The following is an 8,473-nucleotide window of genomic DNA, read 5'->3' on the forward strand; positions in this document are numbered from 1 at the left end:
ACAGGGAATAAGGCGCGCTCACTGGCTGTGCACTTCTGTCTTTTATGGAGTACATGTCATTTACCTGTGCACAATCAAGAGTGGAAAGAGAGGCAAGCATTGCTACCTATTACATAGCGCTGCTACCTATTAGACAACCTACAAGCACTGCTACCTATTAGATATCCCTAATAATTTAGAACATGGTTAATAGATTGCACTGAGAATTTAGAACATGTTTAATAAATAGCACTGAGAATTTAGAACATGCTTAATAAATAGCACTGAGAATTTAGAACATGCTTAATAAATAGCACTGAGAATTTAGAACATGCTTAATAAATAGCACTGAGAATTTAGAACATGCTTAATAAATAGCACTGACAATTTAGAATAATGTTTCTTTGAGATTAAGACATTTAGAAACAGTATGGCCTGTAATAAAGCTGTCCCCTCTTGTAGTCATTAGACAGGTAGTTTCCTGTGTGTGCATTTGTGTCCCCACAGATGAGCACATTTCCCTGGGACTGGAAATGGCATCTCTTGCTCAAAGGTGGGGAAGATCACCTCTGAGTAATATGGGGATTCTAAGGGGTGGATATATATTGCGCAAAGGAACACATATTTTTCTGTCAGTTCAGTACTTTTTTCAGTTTTAACCAAATGTTATATTTAACAATTTTGAGGGGATCAATAAGATTTTGTTGTTCGGATTTGTACCAAATGATCAATCCTCCAGAGTCTCTGACTCTATTGACAGAGCTGTGTTTCTGTGATGGCACAATTACCTCTCTGTAGCCTGTGGGACAGTGAGAGACAATGTCAGCCTTACACCATGTCTCCTGCAGAATGATGACGTCAACACCTTTAAGGTTTTTGTTGAACTCCAGTGCTAAACTCTTCAGTCCAAATCTGATGAGTTTAGACCCTGAATGTTCCACACGCTGACTGACAGTGATTTCATGTTGCAAAAAGAAAGAATAGCACAGTCGGAAATACAGTAACTACTTACTTTTAAGTTGTTAAGAGTGAGGTAAATAGGATAAAAGCAAAAACAATTATGTTATATATATATAAATATACACTACCGTTCAAACGTTTGGGGTCACTTAGACATTTCCTTGTTTCAGAAAGAAAAGCAATTTTTTTGTCCATTAAAATAACATAAAATTGATCTGAAATACAGTGCAGACATTTTTCATGTTGTAAATGACTATTGTAGCTGGAAACGGCAGATTTTTTTATGGAATATCTACGTAGGCGTACAAAGGTCCATTATCAGCAAATCACTTCTGTGTTCCAGTGGGACGTTGTGTTAGCTAATCCAGGTTTAGCATTTTAAAAGGTTAATTTATCATTAGAAAACCCTTTTGCAATTCTGTTATCACAGCTGAAAACGGTTGTTCTTTCTGAATAGAAAGAGGAGTGGCCTCGGTGCACAACTGAGCAAGAGGACAAGTACATTAGAGTGTAGTTTGAGAAACAAACACCTCACAAGTCCTCAACTGGTACCTGTAAAACACGAGTTTCAACATCAACAGTGAAGAGGCAACTCCGGGATGCTGGCCTTCTAGGCAGAGTTTCTCTGTCCAGTGTCTGTGTCCTTTTGCCCAACTTAATCTTTTATTTTTTTGCCAGTCTGAGATATGGCTTTTTCTTTGCAACTCTCCCTAGAAGCCCAGCATATTCCTATTAATTGAACAGGTAAACTTTTAGTACAGTAGGTGTATGTGTGTGTGTGTGTGTGTGTGTGTGGTGTGTGTGTGTGTGTGGTGTGTGTGTGGTGTGTGTGTGTGTGTGTGTGTGTGTCCGTGTGTCCGTGTGTGTGTGTGTGTTTAGTGCAGTCTAGTGCAGTTTAGTGTAGAAGTATTGAAGGAGCTGTTTAATCACTCAATGAGATTAAAGGGATTAAAGTCTTCGCGGGCAGTAGAGTGGAGATGGTGATGTGGGAGTTGGGGGAACCACTCAGAGGCCCTCTCTCTTACTCTGTTCACCAGGCTGCCTACTCTCTCCTGCTCCTCTCGCAGGTTGTTGGTGCCAGTGTGAATAATAATGTGGCCTGGTGTGTCAATGTCAGGCTGGGACAGGATGTGGAGTGCATCCTGCGTTTTTGGGCACCATATTATGGACATCTTGTGGTCGGGGAAGAGTTTATCCTCTTGGATGAATTTCCCAATTGGGTCAATGAGTATGGCTACCTCAGTGGGTTTTACCAGAGTAGATGGTTTACGGTCTGGGGCTAGGGTACTGAGCCTGTATCTCAGCAGGCTGATGGTGGTCTTGACTCTGGTGGTTGTAGGCAGGTAGGGGGGAGGATAGACCTGTTGTGTGGGTGTAGGTCTGGGCCTGGGCTCGTGTTGTTGGGGTGCCTGAGGAAGAGGTTGGGGGACTGTCCTTGTCTTTTTTGGAATCCGTTATTTCCTTAGGGTGGGGAAGTCCTGCACAAAAGAGCTGAGTGCAGCGTCACTGCCCTGGACCATGACAGTGCCGTTCTGGTACATGTTTACCATCAGAAACATGTTTTCCTGGTCCTTCTCGCTGTCCTCAAAAATGTGGATTTGCCTTCCCTTGTAGATGCCTTTCTTTGTCGTATAGCTGAAATGCCTGGTTACAGCTGTATGCCAGGCAGTAGTGTGGTCTGTGTAAAATAACAGGTTTGTAACAGTCCTTTTGTGAGCAGTCGGCAAAGAAAGAAGGGGGGGAAAGAGGGGGAAGTCTCTCAGTCTCTGCTGCTGCTGGTGTTGCTATGGTTACCACCAGTAAACAGTTGGAGTTAGATGGTAAGTTAGCAAACAGATTTGAATTTGGCTAGCTAGCACGATTAAGATTGGTCTTTCAACTCACTTTCTGTCAATCATTTTCTACTGTGTTGATCTCCAGATGTTCAATTTGGTTACCTATGCATTTAGTGCTTATTGAAATGTGTTAATCTCACTCTTAACAACCAGAAAGTTCAGGAGCTGTTCTTCAGCATGACTTAATTAAAAAAAATATTTAGAGTACAGTGTGATGTAATATCTGTCTGAATGGGTCCATCAGATGTTGTTGAAGAACAGATACTGTATCTCCTGTACTACACATTACCTTCAATAACATCACCCTCACAGGCTTTCTCCAATTACCCCCAATTACCTGCTCCCCAAGTTATCCTCCAATAACAAGTCCCAATTAACCCCCTCCTGCCCCTTCCTCCCTACAAGCACCCCCTGGTGGCTGTGTGCTTGTTTTTTAGCCGGGGGCTCATTTCTCCCTATATCAGCAGCTCCCCTTCTCTCCTCTTCCTCTCCCTCTTTCACTCTGACTCTCTGCAGGAGATGCCAGACTGACAGACACTCATCCTCTCTCTCTCTGTCTGTCTGTCTGTCTGTCTGTCTGTCTGTCTGTCTGTCTGTCTGTCTCACCAGGATACGATTTACTGTTGCCAGGTAGAGCAGAAGTAGAACAAGGTTGTTTGTGTCAATCGCTGTTTTTTCACGTCTGCTTACAGGTGGCTGTGGTGTATGGGAATATCTTCATCTGATGGCACTTTTTGTTAATATAATTCTGTCTACAGAGTGTTTCTGGTCTGGAAGGTCTTGGTTTGGTCTCTCTCCAACAGGTGACGGAACTCTCCCAGTCTTCGGCCTTGTCTCTCTCCAGGTGATGAGCCTGTGTGGTGGCTGTGGCTGCTCTACGTCTCCATGTCCCTGGGTGTGTCTGGGGTCTGGATGGAGGTGGAGAGGGGGGCTTGTCGGCTGGTAGCTAAGCCCGTCTCCGGCAGTGTTTATCGGGCAGGAGATTTGGTCATTGGGGGCCTGTTCCCCATCCATGTGGAAGCCCCTCTACCAGAGCAGGAGTTCAGGAGCATTAAGGGAAATTCTACCTGTGCAATGTACGCAGCTTGTGAGATAACAGCTTTTTTGTCATTGTGTTTTCACTTGAAGGTATTGTGTATTCAATTACCTCCTATTCGCTCTGTTTCTTCCTTTCTTCCATCTGTCAGTTTCAACCAGCGTGCTTACCGCTGGCTCCAGACTATGATCTTTGCTGTGGAGGAGATTAACCGTGACCCAAGCCCTCCTGCCTAACCTCACCCTGGGGTTCCTGGCTTCTGACACATGCCGAACAGAGGGCACCACCCTGGGGGCAGCCCTAGCCATGGTGACCGGCAAGGAGGCCTCCGTGGTGGGCACAGAGTGTGGCACAACCCCCGAGGTTCCCGTCATTATAGGGGATGCCCGCTCCTCAGCTTCCATCGTGGCGGCACAAACCCTCGGGCCGTTTGATTTACCCCATGGTGAGGCAGGGGTTGGATTACATGCTGGGATGAGATGATGACTCTTTTCACATTACATTTCAATCTCTATCTAGATTTCTCTCTCTAACGTTTACTTTCCTTCTTCCTCTGCTCTCTGTCTCTTACAAATTATAATAATCCTTGACTCTCGCCTCTCTCTCTCTCTGTCTCTCACTGTCTCACTCTCTCTCTCTCTCTCTCAATCTGTATTCTCCCAGGTGAGTTACTTAGCACCTGTGCGTGTTTGAGTGACAACTGGAAGTACCCCTCGTTCTTCCGTACGGTACCCAGCGATGCCTTCCAGGCTCGAGCCATGGCCAGGCTGCTGCGTCTGCTGGAGATGGGTGTGGGTGGGGGCTGGTGTCAGAGGATGATGACTATGGCAGGTTTGGGGTTCAGCTGCTTCTCCACGAGCTCCAGGGATCTGGGGTGTGTGTCGCTTACTCTGAGGTCCTCCCCAAGGTATGACCTCACTCTGATGATCTGACAGTATACTCACTTTTTTGCTCTGTCTTTCTCTCTCTCTTTCACTGTGACTCCCCCTCTCTTCTAATCTAATAGAACTCTCTCTCTGATTTTTCTCTAAACTCTCTGCCCTTTCTCTCATTGATGGTCATCCTGCAAGTTACCGTCTAGGAGAACGATCAGGCACATTGCGGACACCATCAGAGGATCTACTGCCAGAGTGGTTGTGGCATTTTGTAGGATTCACGGGTTATGCAGGGGTGAGCCGTTACCGGTCAGAGTAATGTTAATGATTTGTAACACAGCTGTAAGCAGTGTCCTTGTGTCTTACCATGTTCTTGATGCCCTTTATAGGACACAATAATTTCCTAATTGATAATCACGCATTTCAGCTTGGACTATCTTGATCTTTTTACGATTTCATTCTCCAGGCCCTGATGGAAGGGTTCTGTCCGTCAGAACATTACAGATAAGCAGTGGATTGCCTCAGAGTCCTGGGTCACCTACTCTACTATAGCCGCCCCAAAAACCTGCCCTCTATTGCCGGGACAATCGGTTTGCCCTGAAGAAAGCTGACATTCTCGGCCTGGGGCCTTTCCTAACACGCCTCCATCCAGGCGGGGACTACAAGAAGTCTGACCCATTCCTGAGGGAATTGTGGGAGGAGATGTTTGGGTGTCTCTGGGGGTTGACCTCAGCGGTGACCCAGTCGTCCAGGCGACAGTGTACTGGGTCAGAGGTCATACGTGAGGGAGACTTTACACCTAAATCTCTGTTTTTTGTCCAGATTCCCAATGTTATCTCCAGTTAAATAATGTGTCAATCCTAGGTGAGGGGGAGAGCCAGTATGCTGACGTGTCTCAGCTGAGAGCCAGCTATAATGTGTACAAGGCTGGTGTACGCCATCGCCTACGCCATACAGGATATGATGGCCTGTCGACCAGGGGACGGAGTCTTTAAGGGTGGACAGTGCCCTGATATCAGGAAGCTTCAGCCCAGCCAGGTGAGAAACAACATGTTGATGTGTTTTTCAAGTTAACAACACTAATGTTTCCAGTCAGGATACAGTGAAAACACTTTGTAAGGTTTGAGTTCTAAAGAACCAAAGCCGCAACTGGTTCTAACTCTTAATCCTGTTCCAATGCCCTTTTCTCTTGAGATTGTTGTTATCTGAGGGGAGTGAACTTCAGTACTCCTGTGGGGGAATCTTTCCACTTCGACATGAATGGTGATCCGCCTGCCTCTTATGACATCATCAACTGCATGTCACCCCCGAGGGGACGGCCGAGTTTGTCCAGGTCGGACATTTTCTGTCCTCTGAGGGATCGGACGACCAGTTTCACCATGGACATGGATAAAGTGTGGTGGGGTGGGGGCCGCGGAGAGGAGGTGTGAACTGTTCAGTTTAGTTTCACTGAGGCAGAGAGGTGTGTGGTGTGTGTGTGTGTGTGTGTGTGGTGTGTGTGTGTGTGTGTGTGATGGAGAGAGATTTATTGAGTTTTATCACCCTGAGGCAGACATTCAGAAAGAAAAAGACATAAAGAAGACCAAATAAATAACAGGGGAATGGTATCTCAGACAGAAAGTCAACACGACACTGAACGGTATCTTTTTTTAACTAGGCAAGTCAGTTTAAAACAAATTCTCATTTACAATGACAGCCTACCCAGCCAAACCCGGAAGACACTCAAATGTGATACAGCTTGGATTTGAACCAGGACTGTAGTGATGCCTTAGAACGCTGAGCCACTCAGGGGGAACATGATACTGAAATTTAGATATTTGTGTGGTCATATTCCTGACATAGTCCCCAGAGGGGTCCAGCGAGCCTGTCTGTCTGTGTAATAATGATGATAACAGCAATGATGATGACGATGATAACTTCTTCCTCTCCCCCCTCTGGTAGGTCCCTGTGTCTGTATGCAGTGCTGACTGTCCCCCTGGTACCAGGCATTGCAGCACAGAAGGGTAGGCCTGTGTGCTGCTTTGACTGCCCTGTCCTGTGCTGAGGGAGAGATCAGCAACAACAACAGGTAGTCTATCTAGGGTTCTGATTTCCAATTCATATTTTTCCTCACTCCTGACTGGTCCTGATTAGGACACCTCATTCTTCTTCCTTCTCTATCAGGGTCAGTTGAGTGTATTAGTGTCTAGAGCGGTTCTGGTCCAACCCTGATCGTACAGCCTGCATCCCCCAGCTGGTGGACTTCCTCTTCCTACAGTGACACAATGGGTGTCATCCTGTCTGTCATCTCAGTTCCGGGGCAACACTCACAGCCGGTGCCCTGGCCACCTTCCTCTACCACCGTCACACGGCCTTGGTGAGTTGAATCATATGATCATATATAGAGGTACTGGACAGAGATGAGATTGTGTCATTTAAGGTTTGAATTCTGACATCACTTTGTCTAAATTATAATTTTCTGTCACTTTCCAGGTGAAAGCCAACACTCTGAGCTCAGCTTCCTGCTCCTGCTGTCGCTCAAGCTCTGCTTCCTGTGTGCACTGGTTTCATTGGCCCAGCCAAAGCCATGGACATGCATGCTGAGACACACCCTGTTTGGTATAAGCTTGTGTTCTGCATCTCCTGTCTGCTCAGCAGGACTGTGTGGTGCTGGTGGCCTTCAGGGCCACTCTGCCTGGAGAGAACCTGATGAGATACTTCAGCCCCACCCAGCAGAGAATGGGTATCTCATTCTGCACACTCATTCCAGGTCTATTTTTTAATACTTTTCTATTGGAATGTCATTGACCATATTTATTTGTTATTATGGTAAACTGTGCTTGCGTTTTCCTTCCACCTCCGTTCCCTTCCACAGGTGCTGATCTGTGTACTTGGGCTGGCCCTAGCTCCACCCCGACCTGCCTGAGAGGGGGACAGAGAGGGTCGTGGGCCGAGGGTGGTCCTGGAGTGTGAGGTGGGCTCTGTGGTTGGTTTCTCTCTGGTGCTGGGCTACATCGGCCTGCTGGCCTCCCTCTGTCTCCTCTTAGCCTTCCTGGCCAGGAAAACTCCCAGACAACTTCAATGAGGCCAAGTTCATCACTTCAGCATGCTGATCTTCTGTGCTGTGTGGATCTCCTTCATCCCTGCCTACGTCAGCACTCCTGGGAAGTACACAGTAGCTGTAGAGAGCTTTGCCATCCTGGCATCCAGCTTTGGGCTGCTGTTCTGTCTGTTTGCTCCAAAGTGTTACATCATCCTTCTGAGACCAGAGAGAAACACCGAAGAACACATGATGTCCCAAATAGAAACCACCAAGAAACACATGATGTCCAATTAGAAACCACCAAGAAACACATGCTGTCCAATTAGAAACCACCAAGAAAACACATGATGTCCAATTAGAAACCACCAAGAAACACATGATGTCCATTAGAAACCACCAAGAAACACATGATGTCCAATTAGAACCACCAAGAAACACATGATATCCAATTAGAAACCACCAAGAAGCACATGATGTCCAATAGAAACCACCAAGGAACACATGATGTCCAATTAGAAACCACCAGAAAACACATGATGTCCATTTAGAAACCACACAGAACACCATGATGTCCAATTAGAAACCACCAGTAAAACACATGATGTCCAATTAGAAACCACCAGGACAACACATGATGTCCAATTAGAAACCACAAAGAAACACATGATGACCAATTAGAAATCACCAAGAAACATCTGATGGACAATTATTAACTTACACATACTAAATTGGATTTAGCGGCTCGTTGATATTCATTTCAACTGGG

At 46.1% G+C, this 8,473-nt stretch overlaps 1 pseudogene; it reads left to right on the forward strand.

The window, feature by feature from the left end:
* Positions 1-3,621: 3,621 nt before the first annotated feature.
* LOC115187296 (extracellular calcium-sensing receptor-like) lies at positions 3,622-8,001 on the forward strand (annotated as a pseudogene).
* Positions 8,002-8,473: the final 472 nt, after the last annotated feature.

The sequence above is a fragment of the Salmo trutta genome, unplaced genomic scaffold (genome assembly GCF_901001165.1).
Source record: "Salmo trutta unplaced genomic scaffold, fSalTru1.1, whole genome shotgun sequence".
Lineage (NCBI taxonomy): Eukaryota > Metazoa > Chordata > Actinopteri > Salmoniformes > Salmonidae > Salmo > Salmo trutta.